Below are 14,317 nucleotides of genomic sequence, written 5' to 3' on the forward strand. Positions count from 1 at the left end.
GTGTCCCACTCCTCCTGATAATTATCAACTTAGTTGGTGGCATTAGGCCAGTGGTTCTCAAAGTGTGGTCCCTGGACAGCAGCGTTGTCATTGCCTCAAAATATGTTAGAAATGTTTATTCAAACACCCAACTTTGGGGCACAAAGTTGTTTTTTCTACCCCTCCAGGAGACTGATTCCTGCTCTAGTTGAAGATTTATTTACACAATCCTGGTGGTTTATACCTGAGTTATGAACAGAATTCTCCTAATCATGCCACTACACATAAGGAAATTTATAACTTGACTGGTCTGTGATGAGGCCCAGACATTGGTAGGTCTTAAAAGCAACCTGAGAAATTCTAAAGTGGCCAAAGTTGAGAACAACCCATCTGGGTCTTTTCACCCAAGTGTGCTCTAAGAGCCAGGAGCACCATGTTGCCTAGGAGCATGTTAAAAATACAGAATCTTGGGCTGGACAGATGGCTTAGTGGTTAAGGTGTTTGCCTGCAAAGCCAAAGGATCCTGGCTCAATTCCCCAGGACCCACATAAGCCAGATGCACGAGATAGTACAAGCATTTGGAGTCTGTTTGCAGTGGCTGGAGGCCCTGACACACCTATTCTCTCTCTCTCTCTTTCTCTTCCTCCCTCTCAAATAAATAAATAAAATATGTTTGAAAAAATACAGAATCTCAAGGCCAGGCATGGTGGTGCACGTCTTTAATCCCAGCACTTGGGAGGTAGAGGTAGGAGGGTTGCTGTGAGTTCAAGGCCACCCTGAGACTACATAGTGAATTCCAGGTCAGCCTGAACTAGGGTGAGACCCTGCCTCAAAAAATAAAAAATAAGGCTGAATAAAAGGCTTAGTAGTTAAGGTGTTTGCCTGTGAAGCCAAAGGACCTAGGTTTGATTCTCCAGGACCCACATAAGCCAGATGCACAAGGGGCACATACATCTGGAGTTTGTTTGCAGTGGCTAGAGGCCCTGTTTGCCCATTCTCTCCCTCTCTCTCTCTCTCTCTCTCCTTGCAAATAAATAAATAAAATTTTTTAAGATGCAGAATCTCTGCTCACCTTTATTTCTCACAGTTTATGTATTTCCCAAGGTGCATTTGTGCTGTCTTTATCTAAGTCCTTTCTGTTGATTATTTGTTTGTTTTGTTGTTATTGCTTATAGTTTTGAGATCACTCTGTAGCCAAGGCTGACCTTGAACTTGCAGTAATCCTCCTACCCTGGCCTCCCTAGACCATAGGTGTGCACCACCACATCCAGCTCATCTAGGTGTTTCCACGTAACTGCGAAGGCCCTTCGGCAACACGTGGCTGCACTGCCTGTGCCTTCCCCAGGTCACCTGGGACAACAAGAACAGACGAACATGGACCAGCTCCTTAACCCAGAGCAGTCCAAATCCCACCCACAAGATCCATCCAGACACGTCTGCTTCCACCTTCCCCCAGAATCTTCTCCCAGCCTTCTTCTGAGGCCTGAGAGACTGAAGGGCTGATGGCTGCTCTGCTCTGCAAGGCTCCAAAGCCTCTAGTAGGGTGCTAACAGCTCACTGTCTTCTGAATGGAGTCCTTTTAATACCTGGAATGTCACATGGAGATTAAGCTTGAACACCAGCTTTAAACACACACACACACACACACACACACACTGGGGCCTGCAAAGGAGAAACAGAAATTTGGTAAGTGATCCCAGTATATGTCACACTTTTTTTCACTGACAATATTGTCTGAAGTTATATTTTTTAAAATAACAACAATTATTCTGTGAAATTCAATTCACTTATACCAGCAGTATTTGATGCTATGAATGGTGTTCAAACATGAAACAGTCCACACATACAAACATGAGACCTTCATCACCTTCTTAACCTATTTCCAAAGGAAGTGAGGAGCTGGAGAGCTAGCTCAGTGCTTCAGGCACTTGCCTGCAAAGCCTAAGGACCTGGGTTTGATGCCCCAGTACTCACGTAAAGCCAGATGAAAATGGTAGTGCGTGTATCTGGAGTTCATTTGTGGTGGCTAGAGGCCCATTCTCTGTGTGTCTCTTTCTCTCTCTCTCCCATAAATAAATAAAATATTTTTTAAAGAAAATGAATATGACTTTTCAGGCATGGAAATTTCAACACATGTACTGAGCCTCAGCATTCCCCAAACACACACTCTCTCTCCCTTCACCTCCCCAGCCTCACTCCCTTATCCTCTGGGCAACCAATTCCTCAGTGTTGGGCCCCACATTGCACACATTAAGTCTGAGCAAAGGACTAACAACTGAGCTACCAGTTGGCCATAACGATTGAAAAAGGAACTGTTCAAAGGCAGAGGGAACAAGGCAAGGCTGGATGAGTCTGTGGCCATGCTTTCACCACCAGAGGACTATCAGGTAGGGACATGCTAACACCTGGCTGAGAGCCAATCTTAAGCATACGTATCCAGATGTCCAAAGTCCATGGGCAAAGGGACGGCACAAACTTCTCCCACTTGATTCCCGGTACAAAAGATTACCGGACTCCTTCATGACCTGCTAGTTACCAAAATCATACCAGTCTCTGTTCTTTTTTTTTTTCCCCTGAGGTAGGGTCTCACTTTAGCCCAGGCTGACCTGGAATTCACTATGTAGTCTCAGGGTGGCCTTGAACTCATGGCGATCCTCCTACCTCTGCCTTCCGAGTGCTGGGATGAAAGGCGTGGCCCCCACACCTGGCAGCAGTCTCTGTTCTTAAAGCCACGCACAGTGCTCAGGGATGAAACTCAAACATCGAGCTCTGTGTTCCCTTTCAGGCATTGTGCTCTCACGTCGACAGGCCCCAGCACACGTTCTTTGTGTGCAGTGCATGGAGCCAGAGGGTCAGAGTCTGGCTCTGTGATCCTCAAACTACAGTCAAAAGCTTGAGACGGCTCTGCAGTTAAGGCACTTGCCTGCAAAGACAATGGACCTAGGTTCAGCTCCCCAGTACCCGTGTGAAGCCACAGATATACAGGGTGGCGCATGCTCCTGGAGTCTGTTTGCAGTGGCTAGAGGCCCTAGAGTGCCCATTCTCTCCCTCCCTCCCTCTCTCTCTCTCATAAAGAAATAAATAATTTTTTTAAAGTTTGTAAAAGCACCATCATACTACTTCCCAGCCAGCTCACTGTTGGAAGACCCTCATCTCCAGGGAAGTTTCCCCAACAGACAAGGAGAGCCACCGTCCACTTTGCTTGCAGCAGGCACAAGATGGACCATCCTCTGGGGCCTCCTGAGTACTGGACATGGACAGGCCAGTTCCAGAACACACACAAACATGTCACATCAGCCGGGGCTCTGCACTCCGTTAAGGAAGAGCAAAAAACCTATCTAGGCTTTGTCCTCCACCTGTCAGAAGGGAGTTCCAAGTCTGCACAGCCGGGTGGGCAGAGCGGCTAACAATCAGGAGAGGAGACAGGGGAGAACCATGTGACACCCAGTAAATCTACAACAAGAAGGAAAGCAGAAAACAGGAGAATGTCCCAGAAGCAGTAAACAACAACAAAAGCCTCAAACCAGGTAAAAGGTGAGGGCCATCCCAGAAGTAGTTTTCTAATAGCCACAAGTACACCATGGCGCACGCGCACACACACACACACACACACACACACACACACACACCCCAAATAAATATGTGGGATTTTTTAAGTGTAGGAAAAAGCATGATCAACATACTCTTACAAATCTCATATACCCTACTATTCTTTCTCTCCATTCTGGAAATTACTCACTTTTTATGCAAAAAAGTTACTGGTTGGCTTAGCTTTCCTTCCAGTCCTGAGGAAACACTGTGCAGGTGGCTGCCACCATCTCTTTCAGCAGAGCTGGAAGCTCCTCCCGCCTCCAGTGTAGGGCTTGAGTGGGAATCAAGAAATGACATGCAAGGATAAGAAAGATGCTGATCATTGTGGGGTTCAGCAGTTGAGCACCTGGGTTCATCCCCAACAATGCATATGACGCTCACCTAGTGCCTCGCCCTCTCTCTCTCTCTCTCTCTCTCTCTCCCTCTCCTCATTCTCTTCCTCCTTCTCTCCCTCCCTTCTTTCCTCCCACTTCTGCCAATGACAACATCACATTTGGAAATAGCGTGTGGTTGTTGGAATCACATGTCCCCCATACACTCATGGGTTTTGAATGCTTGGTCCCCAGCTGGTGGCAATTTAGGAGGCAGAGCCTTGCTGGAGGAGCTGTGCTGTTGGGGGAAGGATTTGGTGTGTTCTAGCCAGCTCCCCAGTAGCCAGAGTGATGCTCACTCGGCTGGAGCTATTGTCCGCCTGCGGTGGCAGAGGTGGTGCCCAGCCTCTGCTCATGCCATGCTTTCCCTGCCACCATGGAGCGTCCCCTCACGGCTATAAACCAAAATAAATCCTTTCCTCTCATCAGCTGCTTTTGGTCAGCTGTTTTCTCCCAGCAATGTAACATAGTGCTCTTTTATTTGTTGTTTGTTTTTGCTTATTTGTTTGTTTTTTGCCAACCAGGACCTAAAAACCAGCTGAAGCAGAAAGTTTATGAATCCAAAGGTAGCACGAGCTATACACAGCGACAGCCTGTCTCAAAAACAAACAAACAGAAAACTTTGAGTGGTGGCATTTAAATTGGTGGTTTCCAGGGATGGGCTGGTGTGTCCTCGGTAGCCATCTATTTTGAACGTGTTGCCTGTCTTCACTGAGCCTCAGCCTCTGTCTGCAGGTTGGATTGCTGAGGGCACCAAACAGTTAAAGGGCAGTATGGTTCTTACCAAAGGGCACAGCTAGCAAACACTCCTCGTGGGGTCAGGTGACAGATACTCCAGGCTTTGTAGGCCACAGTCTCCGTTTCAATCACCTAACTGCCACGGCAGAGGCAGAAGCCACACATGAGATGTAAATGAATAAGAGCACTTGTGTGTCAATAAAGTTTTATCTGATAGGCCCTGAAATTTGAATTTGTACTAATAAGACTTTATTGATAACACCTGAAATATGAACTTCATACAATTTTTTGTGTATCCTGAAACATTAAAAAAAAATTTTTTCAACTATGTAAAAATGTTAAAGCCATCCATCCTTAGCTTGCAGGCCACATAAAAACAGGCAGAGGCCTGGAGAGATTGCCCAGGGGTTACAGGTGCTTTCTTGTAGAGCCTGCAGGCCTCAGTTCGATTCCCCAGGACCCATGTCAATCTGGATGCACAAAGTACTCATGTGTCAAATTCATCTGCAGTGGCAAGAGGCCCTGGTATGCCCATTCTCTCTCTCAAATAAATACAAGTATTTTTTTAAAGGAGGAGGCTGGGGAGATGGTTTAGCTGTTACAGCTGCTTACTTGAAAAGCCTGCCGGCCCATGTAAAGCTAGATGCACAAAGTGACACATGTGTCTAGAGTTTATTCACAGAGGCAAGAGACCATAGAGCACCGTTTCTCTCTCTCTCTCTCTCTCTTCTTCTTCTCTCGAATAAATAAATATGAATTTTTTTAATGAAAAAGAATGGGAGAGGACTTTATGGAATGACTGGAAGAGGCCTCTAAGATACACTGCTAAGTTGTTAAAGCCATTGTAATATACAAACATCTCTTTAAAAGAAAGGGGAATAGATATTTAAAAAAAAAAACTTCAAAAAGTACCACTTGACCCCAGTAGAATGGCTACTTTTAGAAACACAAACGATAACAGCTTTCACCAAAATGGGGGAAATTGTACCTTGTACGCTCTTGATAGTAACATGTAATGATATATCCACATGGACACCAGTATGGCAGGGGCCCCAATAGAAAACAGGATTATTATAGGACTCAGGACGTCCACACGTGGGCCAACACCCGGAAGAGTTGAGAGAGGAGTTCTGAACCGCACAGTCAGCCACGTTCTGGGCAGCATCATTATTCATGGGGGCAACTCAGGCGGCCTCTGATGGGGAAGCAAAATGGGAGCTGAACCGACAGTGGAATATTGCCGCTGGATCATACTAGAAATCCCCTGCCTCAGAAAGGCCAGCAATCCTTCCACACACTACAACAGGCCCAAAGACACTCCTCCCAGCAAAATATGCCAGGGCTGAGCATTTCGTTGACAAGATCAAAGGACATGGAGATAATGGTGGCCGACAGCTTCACGTACTGAATGCCGCTCAACTCTATGACTTATAATCACCAAGATGGGAAGTTTCCTTTTCTTGAAACGTTTCAGTGTTAAAAGTTTTGAAATAAGTAGGCACTGTGTCCTGCATGATTTCCCTCCCCGCTCCATACTACATGTGGTCCGTTCTTGGCACAGAGGCAGAAAAGCAGAGCAAACACCCCGAGGAGGAAGTAAGTAGAAGGAAGTGGGTCCATGCGCAGGCTGGGGTGCACGCAGGCCAGGGGCTGGAAGGCAGCTTGGCCACCCGGGCACTCACGTGCATGTTCCATGGAGGTGCGCCCTGCTTGGGGTGGTCAATGATCTTGTCAGGGACAGAAAAGTTCAATGACTACAAGGGTGAGTTTAATTATATGTTGTCACTGACTAGCAGTGGTTATGATGGTACAATTACACATGTAATTTATCAGCAAGATACTTGCATACATAATAAACCAAAAGCAAAACATTAAATTTCAGCGGCAGCTAAAAATATAAAACTGGGCCATGATGCAGAGCAGACCCATCTTTGCAAGGGGATGGAAGAGCAAAGCGAAGGGGCGTCCCCTCCCTTCCCTTTCAAGAGCAGCCTGTTCCCACCCACCATGACCACGTGGCACCCATCCCAGGAATGCAGTCCCAAACACCAAGTAAATCCCAAAACCCCAGCGGAGTGTCAACAACGTCCCTTCACAAAGGAAACGGAATGGGTCTATGGCTTAACAAACTCACCACCCTTTCCGATGTCCTCTGAACTTATTAACCAAAGTCCCCGAGGGGGATGCTGGGGAAAACACACGCCTGGCAACATCTTGGGGTTCCTAGTCCTGGTATGAGCCAAGTAGGAAAAGCTAATTTTCCGAAAATGGCCTATCCTTTCATTGTTCTTGGATAAAAGGGGAAATGAAAGGGGTGACAAAGCACTGAAAATGGAAACAGTAATGGTATTAAGGGCAGCCAACGCTGACGGGATGCTTACTTCGAGCCAGGCACTGTTGGATTCCATCACACAGCGCAATCTACTACACTGGTGCGACCGTTGCTCACAGTGGACAGGCGAGCAAACGGGAGGCGAAGGCGACGTGGTGCGTGTTCACGCAGCTAACGGAGGAGCCTGGCTTCCAGTCCAGGAAGTCTGAGTCCACGACCTACGTGTCCGCTCTAGGTTTCCAAGCTCAACGTGGCAGCTAACTCATTGCTCTCCTTTCTTGATCATTTCGTCCTTGGCGTCAACCATGTGGGCTGGGCAACACCTTGAAAGCTGGGAAGGGGGAGGGGTGGACCATCTCCACTTAAAGTGCAAGTTCACTACTGCATCCCCCCTGGACCTGAGGGTGTCCCACACTCTCCACTCTCACTCTGTCCTGAAGACACATGACCACACGTGGCTGAGCGTGGCAGGTTGCAACAGGACACCAAGAGCCTCTACAAGGAGGAAGTAGAGCTGGGGAGATGGCTCAGCAGTTAGGGCACTTGCCAGCAAAATCTAATGGCCTCAGTTTGATTCTCCAGTACCCACGTCAGCCCAGGTGCACAAAGTGACGCATGTATCTGGAATTCTTTTGCAGTGTCTGTAGGCCCTAGCATGCCCATTCTTTTGTCTCTTTCTTTCTCTCTCTCTCTCTTTCTTTCCTCGAAAATAGATAAATAAAAATTTTTTAAAGTAAAATAAATGTTTTACAAGGAGGAAATACACCTGAATTACAGGCTCGGCCAGGAGATGGCATACAGGCGTATGCACAGAAGGTCTTCTGAACCTCTTACATCTCTCGCCAAGGTCCTCTCTGAAACAGGTCACCGTCTCCTGCATTGCTCCTGTGTCTTGTATCTGAGCCATGCATGTGCTTACAGAGATTATTAATAGATTTTTACAGTAAACTGCTGCTACACTTACAGAGATTGCCTAATACATCCTTGGACACATTTTTCTCTATTTGAGAAAATAAAACTGGACTGAAGAGATAATGAGAATGCCTTACAGTAACTGATGATTTTAAAGTTTCTTTAAAAAAAAATATTTGGGATGCCAAGGGATGAAGAGACAGTAAAAGTGGCATTTCTTTTTTAGTGTGAGCGTGTGCACGCACGTGTGTGCAGGTGCATGTCTGCGTTGGTGTGTGCACGTGTGTGTGCATACGCCTGTATGTGGAGGTGTGAGGACAGCCCCAGGTGTCAGCCTCAGGAACGCCGTCCGCCTCCTTGTGAGATAGGGTCTCTCTTTGGCCTGGAGCTCACCTATCAGGCTAGACTGGCTTTCCAGCAAGTTTCGGAGAGACTCCTGTTTCTGTCCCTGTAGAACTAGGATTACAGGTGTGTGCCGCCATGCCTGTCTTTTTTTTTTTTTTTTTGGTAGGTACTGTGGATTGAACTCAGGTCTCCATGCTTCTGAGATATAACAGCAGCAGACTGTTTTGGACAATAGGTCCCATATTTTTGTGGGTTTATGTTAAGGCTTAAGACACAGCCTCACCCACCTACCCACCTGTTTATATTCCATTCATGTATCCACCAGTCTATCCATGCACCTCCTTATCCATCTATTTAACATCACCCCCCATCCATCCATTCATCATCTATCCACGCACCAATTCATCCACATATCCACCCAACCCTATATCCAGCCATTCGCCTACCCAGCTCTCCATCCACTCTTCTGCCCATGCATCCATCAGCACAACTACCCACTCATTCATCTATCCACCTATCAGTTCATCTGCCTACCCGTCCACCCCCCCCAGCCCTACATTCTACCCTATCCACCCACCCACCAGCCACTCACCCACCCATCCATCAAAGCATCCATCTACCCACTCACCCACACGGTGACTACTGAGAAACTGCTTTTCATCAGGCACCATTCCAACAACTACAGAAATAATACCGAACAAAACACAGAAGTCCCTTACTCTCAGCAGGCTTATCTTGCAGGAGGGAACACAAACCAGAAACAAGTCAGGAGCCTCCTGTCCCCAAGCACTACAACGCCCTTGAGGTTTTCCTAACACGAAGGTGAATGAGGTCCAATCGCTTACTAGTCATCTTCAAAGATTAGCTGTAAAAGCCAGCAAGAGTGGCTGGTATACAGAATGTTAATGGTACAAAACTCTACGCCAATGTGGCAGAATCATCCGAAGGTAAATATTGCAGGCAATATGTTTATGACAAAAGCTTTCCTCCTCATCTTCTCTTTCTGTGATTTAAATATATACATGTATGTGGGTGCACATGTATCGAGATTTGAGTATTTCAATACAAATTTTGTATTCAAAATACTTTTCCTGATTTCAGTTGATTGCATATTTCGAGTCAATGTTGCAGTAGTAATTTTTGTTCTGAATCAAAAACAAGATCTCTCTCTCTCTCTCCCTCCAACCTTTCCTCCCTCCTCTCCATCCCTAAGAAGTCCCAATATTCAGAAGCTTTCTGAGCTGAGTGGTATCAAGGGTGAAACCTGTTCTTCCCATTTCTTTTCATGCTGAAGCTTTCTGGGGGCTTGAAGGGGGGAGGACTGAGATGCTGGCTAAAACCACCTCACAAAGGCACCGGGGATAGAAGGACAACCCTTCCCACTTGGATTTGAGTGTGTAATTGTTTGAATACATCTCCCGGCACTACAATAATGTCATCCTTGGCTGACACAGATTTTAAAGCCCTTTGAAAAGGTGGAATGTTATCAATCACGAGCGTGATTATAATGGGATTTAAGTGGGAGAAGCTAAAGATTCAGGCCCTTATTCGGGCTGGGCTCTGTGAAGGAGGAGGAGGGAGAAAGAAGGACTGGCTGTATACCATCACCCACACAGCCTCCCTCCTGAACCGAAGATGCACAAACCTCTCGGGAAGGCCCCATTCTTTCATGCACCTGCTTGGGCGTCTATCACATTAAATGGATGGGACCAGTAACAGTTCATGGGATCCTGCCTCCTACCAGGAGACACATGGCTATTTCTGGAGACATGTTGGTTGTCCTGATGGGGGAAATGGGTATGCTCATGGTATCTTAGTGGGCAGAGGCCAGGGATACTGAAAAACGCCCAGGCATAAACCAGACAACTTCCCACAGCCCATAACTGCTCAGCCCAAGGTGTCAGCAATGCCAAGGCTGACAAGTCAGGTCAGACTCAGAGAAGTCGAGCCAAGGTAGAGGAAGGAAAATGTGGGCAGAAGAAGGTATCCTCAGACATCTGTCTGGCACTACTTCCTCTGGCTTTGCCAGTAGATTGAGGGCAGGTGACAGAAACGTGGGCAGAATTGACACAGTGAAGGGATGTACCTCTGAATCAAATTACTCTCTCTTACCTTTTGACCTAAAACCTGCCATCTCTACTAGAAGTCAGGAAGGACAAGGGAGCCAGCAGCTTTTTACTGCTCTTCTTCACAGCAAAGTGGTACAGGCCAACCAAAACAAAACTATCTCCCTGGCGGATCACTGCAACTGCCACTGATGTCGCCTGACAAATCACAATGGTGCCTACGGATGTGGAAGTCACCCATCACGTCCAATCCCACACCCAGGATTACTAAGGCAACGAATTGTGAATTTCATTAAATATGTTAAAGGGGGAAAAAAAATCAGCTTTGAAAAATAGTAATCCTGTCTTTCAACAAAAATATTATAGGAAGCTATGAATTTGGTAGATCCGAATAGGATGTTGGTACATGTTTTACTAAGGTAATATAATGGCACACTATTATTAGATCACATTAATCATTACTGTGCCAACGGCACTGACAGCCCGCTGAAAAGGATTGAAAGGCCTGGTAATGGATATAAATTACCCATTGTGTGATAAAAGGATTTTTACTAAGAAGGTAAGAATAAAACAGCAAATTTCTAATATAACTGTTGTGTAAAAACCAAAATAAAAGTAATCCGCGGTCAGTAATAATCCACAAAATCAGAAGTAAGCACTTTTTTCGAACAAGATAAAGTCACAATAAAAAAATATATATTCAGTACAATATAAAATTAATTTCTGAGTGCATAATTCCACTATCAATTTCCCTGGTTTATGTAGTGACCTCGGAGACGTGTGGCCAGCAGAAGGTGGCCTCTGCTAATTAGATCAAAGGGTGAGTTCGCAGAGATACCAGGCCCACCTTGGACAGGGCCACTGAAGGTCTCACAGACACGTATCACCTTTTCTTCTGTATTTTATGTTTCTACCAGCTTCTGTATGGGGGAAACACACCCCCTCTGAGTTCACAGTCTTGGGGCTGATTGAGATGGTAGGCACAGAACTGGCCTGACAGCAGTCACCCCAAGATCACTTCAAACCATTAAGTCACATGGGAGTGGCAGAGAAAGTGACCACAGGTGTGCATGTGTGGGAGTCACTTGGTTCTCAACAGTGTCCCCAGTTTACCAGCTCTTATTCTGAACTTCCAGTTGGTGACAGTGACTCAGTATATCACAGAAAAGAGAAAAAAGTCACCCTTACAAGGCTTTGCTTGGCTGGTGGCTCTACTTGGTCCTCATTTGCACATACCCATCCCACCAAAAAGAACCAGACCCCCACACTACCTTTCAGAGGACTTTGTATCTAGAAGTTTCTCCAAAGTCCCCCTCAACCCTCCAAGTAAAAAGGAGTCCATGGTAAAACTCTTGCTTCTCACAGAGACCTGTAACCCCAAAGAAGGGAGCCCAGCCTCCCCTAGACTCACAGACAGATGTCCCTTCAACAAGTCACAAAGCTACAAAGTGACGGTCCTTACCAGGCAAGTCTTAAAGCCACAGAGCTCCGTCCTGGGTACGGGATATTCTTAAAGCTGTAGTGGTCAGGAACTGCAAAAATAAGACCTGTTAGAAACTTGAATGTCAGACAGACAGACTTCAAGAAGACATCCAAACAGCACTCATTTGGGGGCAATTAGCTGAGCTTGGTGAGCTAAAAAGCACTCCACAGCCCCACTGCCCAAATTCTTTAAGAAATTTGCAAAATGGGGGCTATGCGACCTTTGCGTCCATGAGCCAAATTTGCTCAGTTTGTTTTCAGTGGGAAATTGCCACTGGCAAAAAGAAGGGGTTGGAGCTTCTAGCCATCTTCTCTCCAGATAGGATGGAGAAGAAATAGAGCCCAGAATTCTGAAAAGCAGAGAACACAGGAGGTATTTGGAGGGTCTTCCTTTCTCATGCATATGTAAAGACCCCTGTGGTAGACCAAAATCCCACCCAAATCTCCACCAAGTCAGTGGTCAGAGGAAAGACTCAATGAGCCCCAATCAGGGGATTACCACTAACTGTGGATTAAGGATACCAATATTCTTTTTGTTTGCTTGTTTGTTTGTTTGTTTGTTTGTTTGTTTATTTATTTATTTATTTATTTATTTATTTATTTGAGAGACAGAGAAAGAGAGAACAGCATGCCAGGGTCTCTTGCCACTGCAAATGAACTCTGGATGCATGCACTGCTTTGCGCATCTGGCTTTACATGGGTACTTGGGAATCAAACCCAGGCTGGCAGGCATGGCAAGCAAGCTCCTGAACTGCTGAGTCGTTTCTCCAGCCCCAAGTGTGTTACTTTTGGCATCAGAGTGGTCTCTACTGAACCAAGACCAGGAAAGTGGCCCAGTTTAGATGGCTGGCTTGTTCTTTCTGTGTCACCAGTGATTTCAGTTCTCCCCAGGTGGCTTCATCCACTAGGGCATGTTCTGCGAGATACGGCCCCGAAAGCCAGCCACCAGCCCACCTTTCTACAGTACCACCTGCAGCCTAACTTGCTATCTTACAAAAGGGCTCTTTTTAGTCCACTCTTTACTTTTATTATTATTAACTACGTACTCAGTGTGTAAACAGCCATATTGGTCATTAGCCTCCTCCCTGTCCTCCCTGCTCCCCGCCCCCACAGGGACCCTCCTCGTTGGGGACGTGGGTCATGCACTGTGGGTGTAGCTATCAGTGATGGGGAAGAGGCAACGTCTCTGTGCCTAGTGTGGCTCTAGCAATCTTTCCACTCCCTCATCTGTGAATTTAAGGGATCTTACAGGACAAGCAGAAGTTTTCTCAATGGGAGAAACCCTGTGCACCTCAAAGGTGTGCATTCGATGACAGATGGAATTCCTACGTGCAGTTAAGGGTGCTGATCTGCTAAGGGAAGACCACGGATGGATCCGAAGGACCTACAGTGCCACTGTAGGTGGCCTAAGCCAGATGTTGGGAGATCCCAACATCTGGCTTACACGCCTCCATCTAGCCAAGACTGATCCCTGCCACTGGGAAGGGGCTTGTGAAGTCCATGCTTTAAAGTACTCTTCAGGGCTAAAGTGCAGGAAAGTTATCACTATTCTAAACAAGGGTGTGTGTGTGTGTGTGTGTGTGTTGGAGGGGGTGGCAGAAGGTCTCCTCTGTACAGCCCAGCTGTCCCACAACTCACTATGTAACCCAGACTGGCATCAAATTCATGATACCTCTGCCTCCCAAATGCTGAGGCTACAGGTGTGCACCACCACACCCAGTTTGTAAATCAATTTCTATCTGCCTGCCTTGAGAGACAAAGCAAATGTTTACAGCTCAAACTATCCATAACAGGAGACAATTCTCTCTCACTCCACATACATGCTCTCCCCAATCAGATCATCTTTTGCATATTGTTTCTTGTGGTGTTTTTTTTTTTTTTCCCTGTCATTCGTCATTAAAATCTAGAGTGAAAAGCGAGTGCTCCTTGCTGTAATTTGTGGGGTTTTGTCTGAGCTCTGAGCCAGAGGCTCCAGAGCCCCACAGTTCTGCAGATCTGCCTTCATCCTGCCCTAGAGGGAGGTGGCAGGAGCAGGCGGCAGACTAAGAGTGTATAACCAGGCTCATGACTTGCAAAATTCTAGGACCATTCTCCAGGGACTGTTCACTTAGAAGCTCTGTAAATTCCGATGACAGGAGAACACAGGGAGGGAGACTTTGTGGGGAAGTCCCACACCAGTGTGTCCTCCGGCACTGAGCCATTGATCACACCACCGCTGTCTCCCTCAATCTAGGAGAGGAAGTGACTGGAGCAAACCGTCAGGGTCTGCATCCTGAACTGAGAGGCCTCCGCTACGTGGCACTTCCCAAGCTGATCAAGGTGGTCGGGCCAAGTGGGCAAAGGTAACTGACATGCCAGTGGGCAACTGCCCCATAAGGTAATACTCAAAGTGCAGGAAAGGAAATTGAGTTAGTTTCATTGCTGTCTGTCTCAACAGGAGAGCTTCCTGGTGTCTGATGTCCTTAGAGTCACGGCAGGACGGGGACAGGTGACAGCATCAG

The 14,317-nt window shown here is 46.6% G+C and overlaps 1 protein-coding gene across 5 annotated transcripts in view; it reads right to left on the bottom strand.

Annotated features, from left to right (window-relative positions):
* Znf536 (zinc finger protein 536) overlaps window positions 1-14,317 on the bottom strand; it is a 531,971-nt gene that overhangs the window by 457,903 nt on the left and 59,751 nt on the right. For 4 of the 5 annotated variants that reach the window (XM_045154928.1, XM_045154926.1, XM_045154931.1 and 1 more), the window contains one exon: window positions 11,797-11,866. The exons of the other annotated variant lie outside the window; for it this stretch is intronic. The gene's annotated coding sequence lies outside the window, so the exon portion shown is untranslated. The remainder of the gene's footprint in view (window positions 1-11,796; window positions 11,867-14,317) is intronic. 5 annotated transcript variants of the gene reach the window in all.

Source organism: Jaculus jaculus, chromosome 7 (genome assembly GCF_020740685.1).
Source record: "Jaculus jaculus isolate mJacJac1 chromosome 7, mJacJac1.mat.Y.cur, whole genome shotgun sequence".
Lineage (NCBI taxonomy): Eukaryota > Metazoa > Chordata > Mammalia > Rodentia > Dipodidae > Jaculus > Jaculus jaculus.